Below are 23,426 nucleotides of genomic sequence, written 5' to 3' on the forward strand. Positions count from 1 at the left end.
CGAGAGGGGATTAAAGTGGACTTTTTGATAAAACCGCAGTGTGCAGTCTTGGCTCGGAGAAGATGAACTTCGGCAGTATGTTTGTTTGGGCAATTCATTATCTTTCTGCTTGTGTGGCTGTTGCTTCTAATCCTGCTACCGTGGAATTGCTTGTAACAAGGAATTCAAAAGTCACAGCCTCTACAGAGGCTTCTGAAAAAAGGACAGTGGGTGGTATTATCCTTTTATTTTATTCTGTCTGACTGACTGTGATCTGCGGCACTTAAAGGACAGCGGAGTCTACAGAACTTTGCAGAATCCTTAAAAAAGAAACCTTTTTACACATTTCTTCCTGTTAGCAATTGAGGTATTAATTGCATGTTAAGTTATGAAATATTTTAACTGAGCCTATTATATGGATGACTAAATGAAATAAGCTTTAAAGTTTACTTTCTCTCATATCATTAACTATTTTAGTCCTTTTTTTTTTTTTGGTGCCTTGCTATTCTTACTGTATAGGTTTGTACTGTTTGTATTATTGAATATATATTGTTGAAAGTTCAGCCCTTCCAAGTATCCCTATTGGTGGACGTGGAACCTAGAGTATCCCAACAGGATCCTAACAGTTACTATCACTTACCAGTAAAAAGATCTCTTCATACTAGCTGAAGATAAAGCTAGTGCAAGCCTAAGCTGGGTGCATACTGGCATGCATTTAATGGTATTGGGGGGGAGACAGATGTCATCCTCCCACTCTATCACCTTGGTTAGGCCATGTTTGGAGTATGGGATTCATAAAATATATCTAAACGCTATCCAAATGTTAGAAATAACATAAAAGGGGTTATCTGGCTAATAAGTGGGATTCCAAACTTTATTTGTGCTAAAAGATTGTCCAGACTGGGGCTCTTTTCCTTAGGGCAGAAAACCATTGAGTATCACTAAATTGTGACACATGAGTAGGCAAGTCAGTCTTTGAGCTCCAATCCCCCACAGTGTAAAATCCTTAAAATCCCTGCAGAGCATTAAGCGATCTGCGCAGACTGAGCTGCTGCAGAGCTCTGAAGAGCTGGACTATGGCCTGTAGCAGTTTTCAGTGTGGTTTAGCAGAAAAACATTAATACACAGCAGGGAAAAGACAAGCATGGCCTGCTTGCAGGCTTCCTGTCCACTATCTTTACTGTTCTTAAGGGACTCTGAAAATAGTTGTAACTACATAGTCTCGGATCTGATTAGTGTCAGAACTAAGGAAGGCACCGCTGTAACAGTTTGTGAACGTATATCCATGTTTCTGGCTGGCTGGGTACAAGGCCCACGGGGAAATACATACATTGTCTTTTAACACTTCACTCCTCAGATCCTCTGTTGCTAGGAACAGTTCAGCTTTCAGCCCGGCAGTTAATGGAATGGCCACACAGTAGCTGGCATTTTCCTAGAATGCTTGTTTATTTTTAGGCACATGGACAAAAGAATAAAACAGTCCAGTCCCCGTGGTGAAAGGATTAGCACTAATCAATCATGAAAATGCAGATTCAGCGTAGGAACAATTGGATCTGGATCAGTTCAAATACAATCAAAGGTAGCAACTTTAAACTTCAAAAAAATGACTATTCTCTGACTTGTCAAGAATATCTGAACAATGTATGAATTTGTGCCTTCCAGCAATGTTTATGGAATTAAGTGTCTAAATTGATCCGAGCCATGGCAAACCCATAGAACTCAAGGGTTCTCTCCCTCATCCCAAATAAAGATTAACCAATAGAAACAATTAAAAAAAAATGTATACAGTGATATTTTTTTATTGAACTAACTTAATATATTTCTTGTCTAGCGTTTGGGGGCTAATCCTTCCTTCTGATTGTGTTCTGAAGAAGTGTATTAGCTGTCAAAGGCTAGTGAAGAAATATTAAGTTAGTCCACACTGCTTTATCCCAAATAAGCATTGTAACTGAAGGTTCAGTTCTGTTCCACAAATGGATTTCATCTTGCTGATCCCAGCAGAAATCGCCTCCCAGGACCATGCCACAATGTTCTCTGCAGAAGATCTCCAGCAAATTGCTATCATATTCTTCATAACTGCACAGATCTTCCATCCTTTGAAGCACGCGTGGCCCTTGTTGGCTTAATCTCAGGCTCTTGTTAAGATTTCTGATAGTAACCGATTAGTGGTTCTTACATAGAGAGCCTTCTCATATGCAGAGCCTCACATTTGGAATTTACTTTTTGTTTAACCTTTTAAATCTTATAGAAATGAGGCAGAAGAAGACCAAACGGCCCATCCAATCTGCCCAGCAAGCTTTCACACTTGTTTTTCTCATACTTATCTGTTACTCTGACCACTGAGGTCTGATTTTAGGCATTTCATAAACAATTGAAAGCTTTATTTACCAAGACCTTTGCCTTGCCCTCTGTCGATTTTTGTAATCTTTGTTACTGAGTTTTAACTATTTTCTTGTATACCGCTATGTAGGTTCTTGGGAGTGGTGATTAATACATTTGAAAATAAAATGAAAATGGACAGCAGCTTTTAACAATTGTAGTACACTAGGAGTCTCCAGAGCCTAACTGCACCCTTCAGCTTAATTCACCCAGCAGTAGTGCTGCTCCTTGGGTCTGACTGCTGCACTGGCTCTCTGCAGACTCTGACTGGAACCTCTTTTTTCCAAACACCACAGCAGCAGGGCATCTTTGACTGCCTCTTCCAGAACTCGCTGTTCCTCCAAAAAATCATAAGGCCAACCCACTGCACCTTTCTGACTCCTCACAGGTGATATACATCATCAAAAATAAAGGATCTAGATTAACTGTTCAATAAAAATCTTAATTTAAAAAAAAAAAAAAAGGAATCTAGATAATAGCCTTTTAGAGTTTAGAAGAAGGGGCCAACTTAAGGATGCTATCATATGAAATTAAAGGAGGTTTGTTACATTTAACCAGTAAAACATAAAACTGATGTAAGAACATCAGTTGGAGAAATAAGATGTCTGATCAAGTGGAGAGATGTGTTGGAGGCACAGAGGATCAAATCAAAGTCCAAGAAAACTGGATATGTAAAATCCAAATAAATAGGATATTTATTTATTTAATGAGTTTTATATACCATCATTCGGTTTTGCCATCACAACGGTTTACAAAGTTATAATGTTTAACAGTGTTTCAAAAAACGGTTTATATGGTTGTTAACATAGAATATATCATTTGTGTACTAGGTTCATATATTAAACCAAATATAACATAACTGAGAAATAATAAAATGAAATAAATAGTTAGTTGGGTCCATAAGTCATCTTAGTGTTATATGATGGTGGCGAAGTTTTGATTCATTGGGCGAGTTGGTAAGCTTTTGTAAACATCCATGTTTATAGATCTTTTTTGAAAGTTTTTAAGTTTTCTTGTGTTCTGAGATCTATTGGGAGGGTGTTCCAGAGTTTGGGGCTTCCGAGTGAAATTGCTCTCTTTTGAGTTGAGGTGAGTTGTTTGGATTGAGAAGGTGGATGTTTAATAGTCCTTTATTTGCTGATCTGAGGTTTTTCTTTGGATCATGAAATTTAATGGATGGAGTAAGCCAGTTTGTTTGTTTGTTTTTCATATAATATTTTATGAAGTACAGATATGATTATGTATTCAATTCAAAATTTAATTGGGAGCCAGTGTAGAGATATTAGGGAAGGAGTGATGTGATCCTGTGAGTATTCTTGCAGTTGTGTTTTGTAGGATCTGTAGTGGGTGGATGGTATTGAAAGGTAGGTTGAATAGTAAAAAATTACAGTAGGTCCAGGTTGGAGAAGTTGAAGGACTGATCTGAAATCATTGGGGGATAGGAAAGGTTTTAAATGACGTAATGTTAGTAGTTTGTGATAACCATCTTTGATTTTAGCTGTGATGTGATTTTTGAAGGAGAGTTCTTTTGTCAGTTATAACTCCGAGGTTACGTGCATGATTGGTTGGAGTGATAGTCACTTTTTGGTTTATTAAGTTGAGTGGTGGAGGTTGAGGAAAGTTGTTCTTTCTGTCCAGTAAGATTATTTCAGTCTTGTCAAAGTTTAGTATAAGTTTCAGTTTGGTTAGTAGTTGCTTTATTTTGTTTAGGTATGTGGTTGTTTTTTTGTAGGTTTCTTCTGAGGAGTTGATTATTGGGATTTTAATATTTGAATGTCTGCGTAAATGAAGTGGGTTAAGTTCAGTTTTGATAGGAGGTGGCAGATGGGAAGGAGATAAATGTTGAAGAAGTGTCGCTGATAGTGCAGAACCTTGGGGGACTCCAGTGTCTAGATTTACTTTTTTTTTTTTTTTTTTTGAAAGTGTCATTGAACCGTACTTGGTATGTTCTTTGTGATAGATATGAAGTAAACCATTGTAGAGGTGTGGTTTTTTTTGTTTTTTTTTTCTTTTGCACCAATTTCTGATAGACGTTCGATCATAATAGAGTGGTTTACTGTGTCAAAGGCTGCTGATAGATCGAGTAGGATCAGAAGGTAGCTGTGGCCATTTTCAAAACCTTTGAGTACGGTGTCATTCAATGATTAGTAATAAAGTTTCGGTGTTTAGTTGTTTTCCGAATCCAAATTGTTTGGGAAGTAGTATATTGCTTTCTTCAAGGTGGTCGCTGAGACGGGAGTGGATGATTTTGGCAATGAAGGGTAGGTTTGATATTGGTCTGTAGTTCAGAGGATTTTCTGGATCAAGGTTGTTCTTTTTCAGAATGGGTTTGATAATTGCTGATTTTAGGCATTCTGGATAGGTTCCTTCGGTGTGAGGGATAGGTTTACGATTTCAGTTAAAATTTTAGTTATTGAAGGTATGATATTTATCGTTGTTATGGGAATGGAGTAAATGGGGTGTTTAGCTGGGTTCATTTTTTTGATGATTGTTTGGATTTCGAGAGATGATGCAGTTTTAAAGTAGGGCCAACTTAATGTTTGAGAATTTTGTATTTTCTGGTCTTGAGAGTTGTTGAGGTTATTAATTAGGTTTTCGATTTTTTTTCCATCAAAGAATTCTGCGAGTTCATTACTTGTTATCTTAGATATTGAAGATAACTGGTCGTCATTGAATGATTTACCGGTAGTTAGACTTTTTATGATTGTGAAAAGCATCTTTGGGTTATATTGGTATTTATTTTAATTGAGTAGAAGTCCTTTTTTTCTTTTGAGTTTTTTTGTAGTCAGCTAGTTGTGTGTTTATTTTTCCTCCATTTTTTTCTCCTTTTTTCTGAGTGCACGTTTGGCTGATCTGATGTTTTCATTGTACCATTGGTTTTGGGGGTTTTATTGTTTTCTTTATCATGTGGTTTGCTATTGTAGTAAATTTATGGTTTGAGTATAGGTTTGCATGGATTATAGAGTGGTCAGACCAGGGTATCTTGGTGATCTTTGTTTGGTGGATATTCTATATGTTAGTATTTATGAAGACAAGGTCAAGTGTGTGACCTGCTTTTTGTGTTGGTCCATTGATAATTTGGCTAAGACCTATTGATGAGAGCGCGTCAATTTATTGAGGAACATGTAGGGGAGTGAGGGATGGTATCTATGTGTATGTTGAAGTCACCTAAGATGATTATGGGTTTGTTGATGGATATTTTTGTCAAGAAGAATTCAATAAGTGGTGAGCAGTTTTGATTCAGAGTATTGGGGGGGGGGCAGTATATCAGGCAGATTTGGAGTTTTGGTGAGTCAAATAGAGCAATATCGAGAGGTGTGTAGTTGATAGTTGGGAGTAATTTCATCTGTAGGTTTTTTTTTTTGTTTTTTTTTTATTAGCATTAGGCCTCCACCTTTCTCTTTTTTTGGTCTGGGAATTGAAAAGGTTTTGTAGGAAGGGTTGTTGATTTGATTGATTAGTACTGAGTCTGTGTTTTTTTTTTTTTATCCATGTTTCCATGATTGCCATGAAGTCTGGTTTGTCATCTTGAAGAAAGTCATTGATGATGGGAATTTTTTTTATTATGGATTGTGCATTAAAAAGCATGAATGAATGATAGTGCTAAGTAGCTGCTGTATGTTTTAGTTTTATTATGAGATAAAGTAGAGTGTTGGTAATTTGTGGTTTTTTGGTTTCATGCTTATGTTGTTTTTGGTTAATTTCTAATTTCAAACTATTTCTGTGTTTCTTGTTGTCGTTGGGGGTTTTCCATATCTTGGCTGGTTTAGGTGAAAAGTTTAAGATTATTAGTGCTGATTATTGTTAACACTAAGGGGTGCACAAAGGGGGCGTGCCCCTTTGGCGCGCAATGCTTGGTGGTCGCGACAGATTTGAACGGTCCGCGGCTTGAGGCGATAACATCAGGGGGTGGGGCTTATTTTCGCAGCTGTCCCTGATTTTTAAAAGTCACTTGTCTTCTTTTTCAGACTTTTTTTTTTTCTTTTCCCTTCATTTTCCTGAAGGCGCCGGGTGGTGGTGGTTGCGACCAATTTATACAGAAGGCAAGTGTATTCCATGCATTAGAAAAAGTGGAAGGAAGGCCAAACAACTACCAGCATAGAAGAAGAGAATGAGGCTATTTTAGCCAAAATAACTTCTTGCAAAAATTGGAAAAAGGATCCAGCTGAAGAAAATAGAAAAAAGCATAAGCATTGACAAATTAGATGTTAAACCTTGATAAGGCAGACAAAAAGAATTTGAAAAGAAGCTGGCCGAAGAGGCACAAACTCGTACTAAAACCTTTTCTAAATATATCCAAAGCAAGAAGCCTGTGAGGGAATCAATTGGACCATTAACTGATCGAGAGGTTAGATGCACTTAGGGAAGAAAAGTTCATAGTGGAAAAACTAAATTAATTCTTTGCTTCAATGTTTACTGAAGTGGATGTTGGGGAGATACCATCGAGGAAACTTTTGTTATTTAATGGTGATTTAGAAAAACTGAAACACATCATGATGAACCTGTGTGACTCAATAAGGCAGACTGACAAACTAAAGAGTAGCAAATTGCCTGGACCAGATGCTTTACATCTCAGAGTTCTGAAAGATCTAAAAAATGTAATTGGAGGTCTAGCTAATGTCAGTTCAACTGTTTGTTTTATGTTGCAGGCATATCTATTTTGCTTTATTATAATTATATCATATTTATTTTCACCTGTTTTTAATACATTTTATTTATTTATTTAAAGCTTTTTTTATACTGGTATTAGTAGATACATCAGAACTGAAGTTGGAAATTACATTAAACAGGTACCGGGGATGGGATTACATAGGAACAAAGAGAAATAACAAGGAACTGGTAAAGAAGAGCAATGGATTGTGTAAAAACTAACAAGTCAACAATGTAACATAACCTGAACCCATGTATAAAGTTAAGTGCTGATGCAGCAAGGGTTAAGAGTGCAGGGGATCTACTCAGGGTAAGCCTGTTTGAAGAGCCAGGTCTTTAATTTAGTTCTGAATTTGATGGTACAAGGCTCAAGCCGGAGGTTAGTGGGTAGGTCCAGCAATGAAGAGGGCACGATCCCTCATGGAGGTAAGGTGTGCCTTCTTGAGGAATGACACGTGGAGGGTTCCTTTATTGGTTGCTCTGGTAGGGCAGTTAGAGAGAGTGTGGGGTGGAATGGCTCATCAATCCAGTTGGAATTGTGTGTGTAGATGGATTTGTGAATGATAGTAAGGGTTTTATAGAGGATAGGTGAGGGGATCGGGAGCCAGTGAAGGTCTTTAAGGATGGGAGTAATATGGTCTGATTTTCGATCATTTGAGATGGTCCTCGCTACCGCATTCTGTAGCATTTGAAGCAGTTTTATGGTGGAGATGGGGAGACCCAGGAGAAGGGAGTTGCAGTAGTCCATTTTAGATGAGAGGGTGGCCTGGATGACGGTACGGATATCATTAGTATGGAGTAAGGGTTTTAGTTTTTTCATAACACTGAGCTTGAAGAAACCTTCCTTGAGGATTGTGTTGTTGTATTTTTTTTTTAGGTTCAATTGCTGGTCAATCAGAACACCAAGGTCTCGTACAAAAAGCTGAGCGGAGATGGCACTATATGCCTGGTCGTTTGCAAGGGAAGGTTTAGGGGATTGGGATATGAAGAGCAGTTCAGTTTTGGAGATGTTTAAGGCAAGATGGAGATTTGTGAGTAGGGCATTAATGGCAGCAAGACATTTCCCCCAGAGTTTTAGGGAATTTGATATAGAGTCATGAATAGATATGATGATTTGGACATCATCTGCATATAGGTAGAATTTGAGACCAAGGTCAGATAGGAGCTGGCAGAGGGGTGTAAGGTAAATATTGAAAAGGGAGTAACCTTGAGGAACTCCTTGGGTGAGGGCATAATGAGTGGATTCAGCATTGCCTATTTTGACTGAGAATTGTCTAGACAGGATTTAAACCACTGGAGGGCTGAACCTGAGAGGCCTATATCAGATAGGTGGGAGAGGAGGTGATTGTGGCTTATTGTATCAAACGCAGAGGAAATGTCAAGGAGGGCAAGGATGTAGCAGTGATCTTGGTCCATGCCTCTGATAAGGTGGTCAGAGAGAGTGAGTAGGAGGGTTTCAGTATTAAAATGATTGTGAAAACTGAATTGTGAGGGGTGAAGGATATTGTTATTTTTGAGGTAGTCCATTAGTTGGGTGTTGACTATCTTTTCCATGATTTTAGAGATAAATGGGACAGAAATTAGCTGGGTCATTAGGATCTAACGATGGTTTTTTGAGCAAAGATTTGACCACTGCATGCTTGAGTGTGTCTGGGACTATGCCAGAGGAGAGGGAGCAGTTGACAATGTCAGCTAATGGTTTGGCGATGGTGTTAGGAATCGTTAGGAGAGCTTTAGTGGGTATGGTGTCTGTAGGGTGGGATGCAGGTTTAATCTTTTTGAGAATTGATTCAATTTCCTTGGAGGAGGTGAGATCGACAGAGTTAAGGATGGCATGGGCCCGTGGGGATAGGATGAGGGGTGATAGGGAATCTGAGGAGGATGTTTGCTATTTTGTTGTGGAAGTAGACTGCTAGTTCTTCACATTTGCTACTAGCTTCATTTTCAGGGATGGGAGGAGGGGGGTGGACTTGGTGAGATCCGCAACATAGGAGAAAAGGGCTTTGGGGTTGTACATGTAGTCATGTATTTTAGAGGCGTAAAAGTTGCATTTGGCATTAAGTGTGGAGAGTCTGTAGCAGTGAAGGGCAGATTTGTAGGTGGAGGCTTGTTGAAGAGAAAGATCTTTATGCCAGATTCTCTCTCTCTCTGTGAGTTTATTTTTCATTTTTTTTTAACTTAGCGGTATACCATGGTTTTAGATTTTTTGAAGATGGGTTCAGGTCACGTCTGGTGATCGGACATAGATTATTTGCAATGTCGTGAGTGAGGTTGCTCCAAGAGGTAAGTGCAGCTTCAGGATTGGTGCAGTTGAGTTTGGACAGAGAACTGGAAAAAGCTGAGAAGGTCCTCGCTGGAGCAGGATTTTCTGAAGACAATGGTGGTACTTGGAGCAGGGTTGCAAATGGTCGGCACATTTATGGAGAGTAGGGTTTTCATGAAGGAAAGGTCAGACCATGGAACAGGGATGCATGAGGGTGTGTTAGTAGAGTGGATACGGGAATTAATAAAAATAAGATCTAGGGTGTGCCCGGCTTTGTGGGTGGGTGAAGAGATGATTTGTTTAAAGCCAATGGCTTGGAGTGAGTTAGGAGAGGTTTCACAGGACAATGAAAGGGGGGAGGAGTCTATATGGAGATTGAAGTCTCCTAATATAATGGCTGGGGCTTCAATGTTGATAGAAATGAATTCAGTAAGAGGGGAGGGGTTGAGTTCTAGAAGGCCAGGAGAGGCGTAGACAAGACAGATTTGTAGCTCAGGGGATTTGTGCAGACCAATCTCAAATCTGGGAGGGGTGTCTATGTTCATGGGTTTGTTTTATGTGCTTTTTAACTGCTAAAAGGAGGCCTCCGCCTCGTTTCTTGGGTCTCGGGCTGGTGAAGATATCATAAGAGGGCGTGGGGAGCTGATTGAGGAGGACAATGTCAGAATCCTTGAGCCAGGTTTCTGTGACGACGCAGATTTCCGGCTTATAGTCAATTATTAGGTCGTTAAGGATTGTGGTTTTTTTGGAGAGAGATTGAGCATTGCAAAGAACTATGGATAGGGTTGTGAGTCCTAGTAGCTGTGTCAGGGGGGGAAATGAGAATGGGGAGAAGGGACTTGCGATGGGCGGTTGGGTTGTAATGGGGGAGGAGTAGGGGTCTGCGGGATGGGTAGTGAATGCAGGGGATTGGGTAGTTTGCCATTATAAGGGCAGGGAGGGGGAGAAAGGAGTCAAGAGAAAGTAATGCTAGCAGTGATAGACAACCAAAAAAGGGGGAGGGGTGAGGGCAATGATGGGGAGAGGGAACAAGGCAACTGGGAGCAGTGCCAGATGATATGTGGTGGAGGACAAGTTTAATTATGAGTAACTGGATTATCTTGGGGACAGCAAAAACAGTAGTAGTAGTATTGATTTTGTTTGAACTGAGTTTTTTCTTTTATTTGTAACATTTTTATGTAATTATGAATGTACCTTCTATATCACCTAGGAAAATTTTGATAGGCAAGATAACCATTTCACAAATATTACTAGTAATTTGTTACCCATCTTTGAAATCATCTATTTGTACTTGAAGATTGTATGGAGGCCAATCTTTAAAAAGGGCTCCAGGGGTGATTTGGTGAGAGAAATTACAGAAACTATCCTAAAAAATAAAATCGCAGAACATATAGAAAGACATGGTTCAATGGGACACAGCTGGCATGGATTTACCTGAGGGAAGTCTTGCCTTGCCAATCAGCTACATATTTTTTAAAGAGGTTAATAAACAAGTGGTTCATGATGGACTGGTGGATATAGTGTATTTGGATTTTCAGAAAGCATGTGACAAAGTCCCCCATGAGAGACTCTTGAGAAAAATAAAACATCATGAGATAGGAGGCAATGTCCTGTTGTGGCTTGCAAACTAGTTAAAAAGATAGGAAATAGAGAACAGGAGTAAATGGTCAGTTTTCTCAGTGGAGTGCCTTGGTTATCTGTACTGGGAACGGTGCTTTCTAATATATTTATAAATCATCTGGAAAAGATGAGTGGGGTGACCAGATTTGCAGATGTCACAATTATTCTGAGTAGCGAAATCACAAGCGCATTGAGAAATTACAGGAAGTCCTTGCAAAAATGGGAAACTGGATATCCAGATGGCAGTTGAAATTTAACATGGACAAGTGCAAAGTGATGCACATAGAAAAAAAAAGTAATCCATGCTGCAGTTACCTTTAAATAAATAAAAAATAAAATTGTATTTGTTACCTGCCCCTTCAAGAAATTCAGAGCGGGGTACAACAATACATACATAATATAAAGGTGTCATTACAACAAAACAAATCAGTCTTCTGTCTTAGAGGCTGCGGTAATACATGAGTCCTATCTGTACTGCAGATTCATAGTACAACCTAATTAATGGAGGCAAATGCTTCATTAAATAGATGTTTTGAGGAGCTTCTTAAAACCTTTTGGATCTTGTGAGTCGTAGGCTGGTAGATATGAATTCCATAGGTTTGTACCTAAGATAGAATGAGCACTCGCAGGTTACACGTAAGTGGGCTAGCTTTGGAGAAAGGGATATCTAATAATTGACTTGAAAAGCCAAGAATATAGTTGGGAGTATGGATCCGTAGGGTTGCACTAGTCCATGGGAAGGATATATTGTGGAGTAGATTATGGATTATTAGTTTTTGTTCATACCCCGGATCAGTCCAGCCAAGTGGGTTTATGCCTCCCTACCAGCAGATGGCGGCAGAGAACAAAACTCTGAGGCACTGCTGCATAACGAGAGTGCCACCTGCAGTCCCTTAGTATTTCTCTGTCTGCAGCAGATGGTAGAGGTGCAAACCTGTGGTCTGGAGTCTGAAGAAAAAGATCAGATAAGAGGATTTGGTTCCCCAAGATGTTAGGTTCCTTAGAGGGCCATCCCTTGGGGGAAGCAGGGGTTTGTATCCCTGACCGGATTTGGTCCTTCTTGACAGAGGCTGGGGGGGTAGACAGCCAAGGGTCCTGGTTCCCCTCCCTTGGTGGGCCTGACTCCTCAAGCTCCAGAAGCAGGGGAGTAATTCTTTCCCCTTTTTTATTTGTGGCTTCTCTTTAATTTAATTAAAAAAAAAAAAAAAAAAGTTGAAGCAGGGAGATTGGTGGCAGCAGCAGCTCTGTGCAGGGCTGAGGAGTGGGTTAGGTTAGGACTTGTTTTCCTGCAGAGGCAGGCAAGAAGGAGCAGGCCATATTGCCTGCCTTCGGGGGCGGGTGAGTGCTGAATTTCAGCACCGGACAGCAGCAGCTGAGTTTGTGTCTGCGCTGTCTATTTTAAGGCCTGACTGCATGTGCAGGCCTGACTGTCCCAACATGCTGGCTCCAGCGCTGCATGGCAAACTTTGCCGCGGCTGTGATTTGAGGCAAGCTCGCCTCGATGCAGCCTCGTTTTGCCACGAAGGTGCCTTGGGGGGGGGGGGGGGAGGCCGGGGCCCCTGGGGGAGCAGTGAGAAAGTGCAGGTGGTTGGGATGGCTCTGGTGGCCGGGGGGGGGGGGGGGGGAGGGCTCAGAGGAGCCAGTAGCCATTTTGGCAGCACATGCTGAAATGTAGGCTGCCATTTCTGAGCCCCAGGACTCCCTTCCCAAATTTTTGCCTGTGGGAAAGTACCCTACTGTAGCAGGGGAGGGGCTCGTGAGGGAGCAGATCAGGACTCTTCCTCCTTGGACCTGGAGTCGTTTTTTCCACAGGATTTTTGTTCTCCTTTATAAGGCTTATTTAGCCAGGAAGGAGTTGGGGGCAAAAAGACTCTTGCCTAGGAAGTCCCAGATGGCCAAAAAGACTAGAGGGCCGGTGGAGTCATGAGGGTTCCTTTGTATGCTGGGACTTGGATGAGCCGCGGAAGAGGAGGATTTGTCGGACAGCCTGGATGATCCTGATCAGCTTTAAGGGGGTCCAGTGGGACCAGACAAGGACCTTGTTGGTGCTCTGGGAGATCCGAGGCAGGACCTAGATTGGGATCCATTGAATACTTTGAGGGATCCCATGCAGGATTCAGATGCTCAGGACCCAGATGCGGTTCCAGTCACGGACGGAGATGACCCGAGAGTAGTCCAGCTGTTTCCAGAGGGAGGAACTGGGTCTGTTCATTCCCCAGGTGCTGGAGGATCTCGGGATTAAATCCGCCCAGGAAGACTCTGACAAGGAAGGGGTGAACCCGCTCCTGGAGGGATTGCAGGGGCCTCCTACCACTTTCCCATTGCCGAAGCAGGTGAAGAAGTTGGATTGCAAGTGGGAATCTCCCAAGGTGTGCCTGAAGGTTGCTAGAGCTATGGGAAAATTATATCCCTTGCCAGAACAGAATTTGGAGTTATGGAGAATTTCCAAGATGGATGCAGCCATGTCGGCAGTTACCCAAAGGATGATTATTCCGGTAGCAGGAGCAGCGGCACGCAAGGATGTCTAGGACAGGAAGCTGGAGATCCTACTCAAGCGGTTCTCTGAAGTTTGTTTTGTCCCTTTGGGCAGCGGTGTGCAGAAGTCTGAGGCAGAGAGCCTGTTTGTCCAGGGTGCAGAAGGCACATGACAAGCATTCAGGAACGGTATCTGACGCAGCATAGGTGGCCCGTTTAGAGGCGGGGGTAGCCTATGATGCCAGTGCTCTGTATGACATGGTTCGGACTTCTGCCAGGAGTATGGTCTTGTCAGTGGCAGCGCGAAGGCTCCTATGGCTGTGAAATTGGTCAGCGGACATGTGATCTAAAGCCCAGCTGTCAAACCTCCCATTCAGGGGGAAGTTCCTCTTTGAGGAGGACTTGGAGCAGCTTATGAAGCAGTTCGGAGAGTCGAAAGGCAATAAATTACAGGAGGGACCAGAAGGGTCCTAGGAAGTTCTTTCCGCTGCGAGCCCATTTTCGAGAGGCTTAGGAAGCTTTGGGCGGGCAGGACCCCCTGCGCTGGCATCTCAGGGTTCGGATACACAGCAGCCCTTTTGGAATTGGTGCAGATTCCCCGAGAGACGGTGGATCCCAAGGAGAGAGCGAAAACAAAACTGGGCAATGAAGGTGTGTTGGTTCGCTCCTCCCTAAAAGCTATCGGAGAGAGGCAATCTCTCTTTTATGAGGAGTGGACCAGAATCACTTTGGACCGGTGGGTCCAGGACGTGATAAGAGACAGTTATGCCTTAGAATTTTCTCAGCCACTCAGGGACACCTTTGTAGTCTCCAGGTGGAAACAGGGAGCTGTGTAGGACACAATACAGCAGTTGCAGCTTCTGTGTGCCATTGTTCCCGTGCTGCCTCAGGAGAGGGGGCAGGGCAGGTATTCTGTGATTTTGTGGTCCCAAAGAAAGAGGGGACACTTTCTGGCCTATTCTTGATCTGCAGAAGGTGAATGCTGACCTCCAGGTGCCGTGTTTTCGGATGTGAATGCTGCGCACAGTGATAGTGGCGGTGCACAAAGGGGAGTTTCTAGTGTCCTTGGACTTGTCAGAGGCCTATCTTCCTATCCCCATTTGTCCCGGACATCAGAGGTTCATGGTTCTGGAAGAACATTTCCAGTTTCAAACTCTTCCCTTTGGGTTGGGGGATGGCACTGCGCACAATCACAAAGGTGATGTGGTAGTGGCGGCGGCGGCACTCAGAAAGGGAGGGTGTCCTGATCCCACCCATACCTGGACAATTGACTGATATGAGCAAAGTCTGTGATAGTGTGGTTGCTCAGTCCAGTGTGTACTTCAGCTTCTGGGGGTGTTTGGCTGGGTGACGAACCTAGCAAAGAGTCATCTGAAGCCACCCCAACCCTTGGAATATCTGGGCACACGCTTCGATACACAGCTGGGGAAGGTGTTCCTGACTTCGGAGAGAGTCCTCAAGCTGCAGAGTCAGCTTCTTGGTTGCTGAGCCTGCCAGTGCCCAAGGTCTGAGATTACCCTGCAGCTCCTGGGATCCATGGCTTCTACGCTGGATTTAGTGCCATGGGCTTTTGCTTACATGCATCCTCTGCAGGGGGCTCTGTTATCCCGTTGGAATCTGCTGTCGGAGGAATTTCAGCTTCCTCTACCGATGCTGGAGGGTGGTAGCTGTCTCTGCACAATCTGGAAAAGGGAATGGATCTGGAAATACCCAACTGGGTATGGATGCCAGCTACTCTGGATGGGGGGTGATTTGTCAAGGAAAATCAGCCCAGGGTCAGTGGGCACAGGAGGGAGGAGGTTTGGTCGATCAATCGGCTGGAAACCAGGGCTGTGCGCAAGGCTTTGTTGGCATTTCTTCCGCTCATTCGGGTCAAGTTGGTGCGAGTATTTTCGCACAATGAGATGACATTAGCGTACGTCAATTGCCAAGGTGGAATGGAGAGTTGTCTAGTGGTGGTGGAGGTGCAGGAGCTGTTCATGTGGGCAGAGAAACATCTGGTGAGACTTTCTGCTTCTCATGTGGCTGGAGTGGACAATGTGCAGGCAGACTTCCTCAGCAGACAGCGTCTGGATTCAGGGGAGTGGGAGTTGTCAGCGGAAGCCTTTGCCTTGCTGCAAGCAAGGTGGAGCAGACCGATGATAAACCTCATGGCGATTCCAGCAAATGTGAAAATAGATTGCTTTTTCAGTTGCAGACAGGAGGTCAGATCGGAGGTTATCGATGCTCTCGTTCAACCATGGGCAACACACCTCCATGGCTGCTCGTAGGTCAGGTGCTGCGGCGCATCAAGTTTCTTCTGTGCAGAGTGATTCTGGTGGCGCCAGAGTGGCCGTATCTGCTGTGGTTTGCAGACCTTCTGCGTCTGGCATTGGATGGGCCCGTTCGCTTGGCTCATTTCTCAGGGTTGCTTCGGCAGGGACCTGTATTTTCAGACCGGGAGGATCACTTCTGAGTAGCAGTTTGGCTTTTGAGAGGCAGCGTCTCCATTTGAAGGGATATTTGGAGCCAGTGATTGCAACTTTACTTCAAGCAAGGAGACCTTCCACTTGAATGGCTTATGTCCGGGTATGGAGAGTTTTCAAATCCTGGTGTTTGTAGAACAGGGTGCAGCCCTTAAAGTTAGACATCCTGCAGATCTTGGTTGCTTACAGAGTGGGTTGTCTAAGGGATTAGCCTATGATTCCCTTCGGGTCCAGGTAGCAGCTTTGGGTTCCCTGCGTGGTAGGATTCAGGGAAGACCGCTGGCGTCTCATCTGTATCTGGGCAAAGCATCTGCATTCTCTGGTGTGGAAGATCTGTCAGGTGTGGAATCTAAATTTGGCTGTTCGGGTGCTGTGTGGCCCTTCCTTTCAGCCAATGAGGAGGGCATCATTGAAGAATTTATCCCTGAAGACTCTTTTCCTGGTGACCATCTGCTTGGCTAGGTGAATATTTGAGCTGCAGCATTGTCATGTAGGGACCCTTTCCTGTGCTTTTCAAAGGATGGGATTTCTTTACGCACAGTTCCTTCCTTTTTGCTTAATCAGGTGGTCGAGCTTCCGATTTTTCCGACCTTGACAGCCAAATACTTCGATGGCTAGGGAACTTCACTTATTGGGTATGCACCGTATCCTTTTGTGATATCTTAAGGTGACTAATGCCTTTAAGAGATCCGATCATCTGTTTTTCCTGTTCAGTGGAGCAAAGAAGGGAAATAAGGCTTCCAAAGGCACTATTGCTCGCTGATTAAAAGAGACAATAGCTTTGGCTTACATCTGAAGGGCTAATCTGTGCTGGAGGGGTTGCAAGTGCATTCCACTAGGGTGCAGGTGACCCTGCACCCTAGTGGAATGCACTTGCAACCGAGTGTCAGCTGCTTTCTCTGCAGGAGATCTGTTGTATGGCGACATGGTCTTCTCTTCACACTTTTATCAAACATTACCGCTTTGATGTGCGAGTTCCTGAAGAGGCTACGTTTGTGGAGAGTGTATTGTGCGTGGTCTTTCGAGTTCCCGCCCAGAGTAGAGCTGCTTGGGTACATCCCACTTGTCTGGACTGATCCAGGGTATGAACAGGAAAGGAAAAATGGTTCTTACCTGCTAATTTTCATTCCTGAAGTACCATGGATCAGTCCAGAGACCCGTTCCTTTCTGTTGAAAGACTTCCTTGCTTCTGGATATTCCTAAGCTGATTGAGCTGGCATATGATATAATCAGAATAATCAAAAGTGTACATAGTTTGGTATATGTTTTATATCAAGGGGGCCTAGTTTGCAGGGGGTTCCAACTTTAAGTCTCTATTCGCCCAAGGTTTATTGGGGTTTAATTAGATATCGTGGCTTGGATATAGGTCAATTCTGAGGGACTGCAGGTGGCACTCTGTTATGTAGCAGTGCCTCAAAAATGTGTTCTCTGCCTCCATCTGCTGGTAGGGATGCATAAACCCACTTGTCTGGACTGATCCATGGTACTTCAAGAACGAAAATCAGCAGGTAAGAACCAATTTTCCTTATATATTGCATTCGCCATTGTATTGCTAACCAATGTAAGACTCAGGACTGGGGAGAAGAGGTTGTGGAGAGGTGTACCTGTAAATAGTCGGGCAGTGGAATTTTGGATGATTTGCAGAGGTTGGAGTGTCTCTTTTGGAAGATCAAATTGAGTTACAGTATTCCAAGTTGGGAAGAATGAGTGCCTAAAGAACATTTAAAAAACTGGCAGGGTCTAATAGAGGTTTTAGGTGATGTAGCATTCCCAATTTCATGAATAAGGATTGGACAACCGACTTAATTTGTGGTACCATAGACATTTAGAGTTATGGGGCTAAAAATCCCAGGAAATTGAAATGAAGGCGGGAATTGTGAATGGTGGCAGTTTGCCTAAAATAAGCTCTTTTCTTTATATTAAGGGTAAGTTTTGTTGGATTGTAAACAGAGAAACAAATTTGGGTTGCAATATTGTCTGCGTATAGCTTGTACATGATGTCCAACTGGGTGAGCAGACGGCATAAAGGAAGGAGGACCGGAATGCTCATCTGCATACTGCTCCCAGCATACCCCGGGAGAGGAGTCCAGAGGTCACCGCAAGCGATTCAAGGACTGACTTCCACAGCCCCAGCTTCCAGAGGCCCCGTACCCTTTGCAGTAGAGGAGGACAGGAAGGCTCATCTGCATACTGCTCCCAGCATCCTCCGGGAGAGGTCACCGCAAGCGATTCAAGGACTGACTTCCACACCCCAGCTTCCAGAGGCCCCACACTTTGTAGTAGAGGAGGACCGAAAGCGCGCCCTAACTGCACGCAAATCTCAAACCCTTCAATTAACTGAGTGAAGATTAATTTAACGATGGTTAAAGAGGATTGGTAAGTATAGCTTTCAGAAATTTTTAGACTTATAAAAGTTTGGGGTAAGGTGAAATTGAGGGATATATTCTTTAGATTTTGTGTCTGAGGTAATAAGCAAGCCAGAGATAATTAATTCTAGTGTCTGTCTTTCCCACCCACTCAGTCCTTGATTTTTAGACATGAGACACTTTTTCATTAAAAATCAATCAGGGTCGTATCTAAATCATACTATTGTACTAGCCCTTATTGAAGTTTAATCATCCCCTTGTAGGACACTAAATTTACAGGTGAAATTACTAATTAATCAGCTAAAGTACTCTCATTCCAACTCTTAGGGGGTCATTTTCAAAGGAGTTACGCATGTAAATGTGACATACTATCGTAGCAATTTTCAAAAGCTATTTACTCGAGTAAAGTGCACTTACTTGAGTAAATCCTATGGACAATTCAATGGCATATATTGTAGCAATTTTGAAAAGCCCACTTACTTGAGTAAAGTGTATTTACTTGAGCAAAAACCAGTTTTGCTCGAGTAAATGCTTTTGAAAATCTGGCCCTTAGTATCCTAAACTTAACTAGGAACTCAATAAAACTAAGATGAAGGTAGCAGTCCAGCAGCAAGAGGGGGGCTTTCCAGTCTTTTGCATTGAGTGTCACATGTATGATTTTTTTACCTGCCGATGAGAGATTGTATGTGTGCACTCTGTGCAAAGAGCTCCTGGCTCTCAGGGAACAAGTCCGATCTCTGGAGGCTAGAGTAGCAGACTTGGAGGAGCTGAGGCAGACAGAGGTACATTGATGAGACCTTCAGGGACATAGTAGCCAAGTCCCAAATCCAGTCTGGCAGCCCCAGTGCTGCCTTAGATCAGAAAGATCTCCCAGTAGGAGAACATCACCCTGGTGTAGCAGGACGTGATCCTGCGCTCCAGGTGATGTATTGTCCTCTCGCACTGAGGACAAGTGTCCCAGGGCTACTGCCCAGGAGGGAAGGGTTAGGCCGGCCATCATAGTTGGTGATTCAATTATTAGAAATGTAGATAGCAGGGTGGCTGGTGGACGTGAGGACCGCCTGGTAACTTGCCTGCCTGGTGCGAAGGTGGCAGACCTCACGCGTCACCTAGATAGGATTATAGACTGTGCTGGGGAGGAGCTGGCTGTCGTGATACATGTGAGCACCAACGACATAGGAAAATGTGGGGGAGAGGTTCTGGAAGCCAAATTTAGGATTTTGGGTAGGAAGCTGAAATCCAGAACCTCCAGGGTGGCATTCTCTGAAATGCTTCCTGTTCCACATGCAGAGCTCCAGAGTTTCAATGTGTGGATGAGACGATCCTGCAGGGAAGAGGGATTCAGTTTTGTAAGGAACTGGGGAAACTTTTGGGGAAGGGGAAGACTTTTTTCCGAAAGGATGGGCTCCACCTGAATCAGAGTAGAACCAAGCTGCTGGCACTAACTTTCAAAAAGGAGATAGAGCAGCTTTTAAACTAGAACAAGAGGAAAAGCCGACAGTCACTCAGCAGTACATGGTTCGGAGAAATGTATCCTTGAAGGATACTAATGAAATAGAAAAGTTAGGGCATCCCAACAGAGGTTCCAATAAAAGCAAACTTAGTCCATGTGCCTATATGTAAAATATCACCAAAGCTAATGATTTCCGAATTATCCCTAACAAATGAAAAGCAGGCTGTTTAATGCAAACAAACACACTTTGAAATGTCTGTATGCCAATGCCAGAAGTCTAAGAAGTAAGATGGGAGAGTTAGGGGTAGATTTTCAGACGAGCGCGAACAGCCTACTTTTGTTTGCGCTCCAGGCGCAAACAAAAGTACGCTGGATTTTAGTAGATACGCGCGTATCGGCTAAAATCCTGGATCGGCGCGCGCAAGGCTATCTATTTCGTATAGCCTGCGCGCGCCGAGCCGCGCAACCTACCCCCGTTCCCTCCTAGGCCGCTCCGAAATCGGAGCGGCCTAGAAGGGAACTTTCCTTTGCCCTCCCCTCACCTTCCCCTACCTAACCCACCCGCCCGGCCCTGTCTAAACCCCCATCCTACCTTTGTCGGGGGATTTACGCCTCCCAGAGGGAGGTGTAAATCCCCGTGCGCCAGCGGGCCTCCTGCGTGCTGGGCCGCGACCTGGGGGCGGGTACGGAGGGCGCGGCCACGCCCCCGGGCCGTAGCCATGCCCCCGTACCCGCCCCAAAACGCTGCCGACACGCCCCCACAACGCCGCGCGCTCCGGTCCCGCCCCCCGACACGCCTCCCGACACGCCCACTCCGAAAACCCCGGGACTTACGCGAGTCCCGGGGTTCTGCGCGCGCCGGTGAGCCTATGTAAAATAGGCTCACCGGCGCGCAGGGCCCTGCTCGCGTAAATCCGCCCGGTTTTGGGTGGATTTACGCGAGCAGGGCTCTGAAAATCCGCCCCTTAGTGTATAGCAGCAAATGATGAGATTGGCATCACAGAGACTTGGTGGAAGGAGGATAACCAATTGGACAGTGCTGTATCAGGGTACAAATTATATCGCAATGATAGGGAGGATCAACTTGGTGGGGGTGTGGCGCTTTATGTCCGGGAGGGTAGAGTCCAACAGGATAAAGATCATACAAGAGACTAATTGCTCAGTAGAATCTATATGGGTAGAAATCCCATGTGTGTTGGGTAAGAGTATAGTGATAGGAGTATACTACCGTCCACCTGGACAAAATGGTCAGACAGATGATGAAATGCTAAGAGAAATCAGGGAAGCTAACCAATTTGGCAGTGCAATAATAATGGGAGATTTCAATTACCCAAACACAACGGAGCACCTGCTGCACTTCAAACAATTACAAATTAGAAAATACTCGTGATGTCAGCTGAAAACTAGAATCAATACAAAACACAAAAATTCAGCTGAAAGGGAACTCTGGTGAAGTGGCGTTGAGCAACCTTCATAAATAGCCTCAGTATATTTGTGGCTTATTGGTTGAAGCCTGTAACATTCCGGGCAAGTATAATCATAGGTTGCAACACGCTTTGGTGGCACCAGTAGGTGCTGAAACTGTGACACTAACACTGTGCAATTTTGAGAACACTAGTGTGTGTGCACTTATCTTTGTTCGAGCGCAGGAGAAGGGCAAGAAAGTCCTGAAGCGTGGCCTCCGACACCGTGGTGTTTCGGAGTCTGTTACTCCTTCATCAGGGACCTTCAGGAAAAGATGAGCCTTCAAATATTTTCCGCTGTGTCCCGGTCAGTATGTAAATTCTGAGACGGCGATTAACTGTGCGGTGCACTATATGGTTGTCACCTGCCAACTTGCCGTTGGCAGGTCAGTCTCTGAACGGCAAGTTGGCAGGTGACAACCATATAGTGCACCGCACAGTTAATCGCCGTCTCAGAATTTACATACTGACCGGGACACAGCGGAAAATATTTGAAGGCTCATCTTTTCCTGAAGGTCCCTGATGAAGGAGTAACAGACTCCGAAACACCACGGTGTCGGAGGCCACGCTTCAGGACTTTCTTGCCCTTCTCCTGCGCTCGAACAAAGATAAGTGCACACACACTAGTGTTCTCAAAATTGCACAGTGTTAGTGTCACAGTTTCAGCACCTACTGGTGCCACCAAAGCGTGTTGCAACCTATGATTATACTTGCCCGGAATGTTACAGGCTTCAACCAATAAGCCACAAATATACTGAGGCTATTTATGAAGGTTGCTCAATGCCACTTCACCAGAGTTCCCTTTCAGCTGAATTTTTGTGTTTTGCACTTCAAACAATAGCAACCAGAAGAAAAGTGCAGATCTATATATTGAGTCCCAATCAATCGCTTTCAATGCAGGTTTTAAGAAGCAAGTGTATTTAATACGGCAACTCCACTGACTTAGAATGCAAACATCTTATAAGCGTCCCCCGACACGGTCCAGTGTTTCACCTCTGGCTGCATCGGGAGGGAACACATACATTTCAAAGGAAGGCTGTAAAAAACATATATACAGATCAGGACAAATCAATGGACTTATATCCGACCCAACTAACAGCATATCAAAAGTACATGGGTTCAGCCTACCTGAATGCAAATTTCTTAGACACCTCACAGGGAGTGCATACAACCTAGATACAGACAGGTATTTGAACCCTGCAGAAATGGCGCCAACTTCAGGTGAACAGGTCATGTGGTTCCAGGGGGCCAATCAAGTTGGTCCCCGTCCCTGAAGCGCAACTAACAGTCACACACACGGATAACACTCAAACCTCAGGTAAATAAATACCACTCTAATTCGCGATTAAGCCCTTTAGGGATGACTGTATCTAGTAGAAAAATCCATCTTTGCTGTTCACCTGAAGTTGGCGCCATTTCTGCAGGGTTCTCCATCAAGGGCTCGTGTGTTTGGAAAAGGTCAATTGCTTTTGACTAGCAACATGACTTTTGAGAGGCGCTGCCTGAGGAGCAAAGGGTATTCGAATGCTGTAGGTGGCAACACTTCTCCGGTCGCACAAGACATCCTCCAATCTCGCGTATGTGCACGTGTGGAGAATCTTTGAATCTTGGTGCGTGGACCGGGCGATTGTTCCTACTCTGTCTTCGGTGTCAGATATTTTAGGTTTCTTAAATCTGGACTCACCAAGGGCTTATTTAGTTCCCTGAGGGTTCAGGTGGCAGCTCTTGGTTGTTTGCGCGGTTCCATTCAAGGCGTGGCGTTGGCTGCTTACCCCGATGTGGCTCGTTTCCTAAACATGGAAATGACGGCAGAAGAAGACCAAATGGCCCATCCAGTCTGCCCAGCAAGCTTCACACACTTTTTTCTCTCATACTTATCTGTTTCTCTTAGCTCTTGGTTCTATTTCCCTTCCACCCCCACCATTAATGTAGAAAGCAGTGATGGAGCTGCATCCAAGTGAATATCTAGCTGATAAGTTAGGGGTAGTAGGGGTAGTAACCGCCGCAATAAGCAAGCTACACCCATGCTTATTTGTTTTACTCAGACTGTTATACAGCCCTTATTGGTTGTTTTTCTTCTCCCCTGCCGTTGAAGCAGGGAGCTATGCTGGATATGCATCGAAAGTGAAGTATCAGGCACATTTGGTTTGGGGTAGTAACCGCCGTAACAAGCCAGCTACTCCCCGCTTTGTGAGTGTGAACCCTTTTTTCTTCTCCCCTGCCGTTGAAGCAGAGAGCTCTGCTGTATTTGCATAGAAATTGAAGTAACAGGCTTATTTGGTTTGGGAGCAATTAATCAAGTTTACTTAGGGA

At 44.0% G+C, this 23,426-nt stretch overlaps 1 protein-coding gene across 2 annotated transcripts in view; it reads left to right on the forward strand.

The window, feature by feature from the left end:
- MIS18A (MIS18 kinetochore protein A) overlaps positions 1-23,426 on the forward strand; it is a 65,061-nt gene that overhangs the window by 12,078 nt on the left and 29,557 nt on the right. The gene's annotated exons all lie outside the window — the stretch shown is intronic.

Source organism: Rhinatrema bivittatum, chromosome 5 (genome assembly GCF_901001135.1).
Source record: "Rhinatrema bivittatum chromosome 5, aRhiBiv1.1, whole genome shotgun sequence".
Lineage (NCBI taxonomy): Eukaryota > Metazoa > Chordata > Amphibia > Gymnophiona > Rhinatrematidae > Rhinatrema > Rhinatrema bivittatum.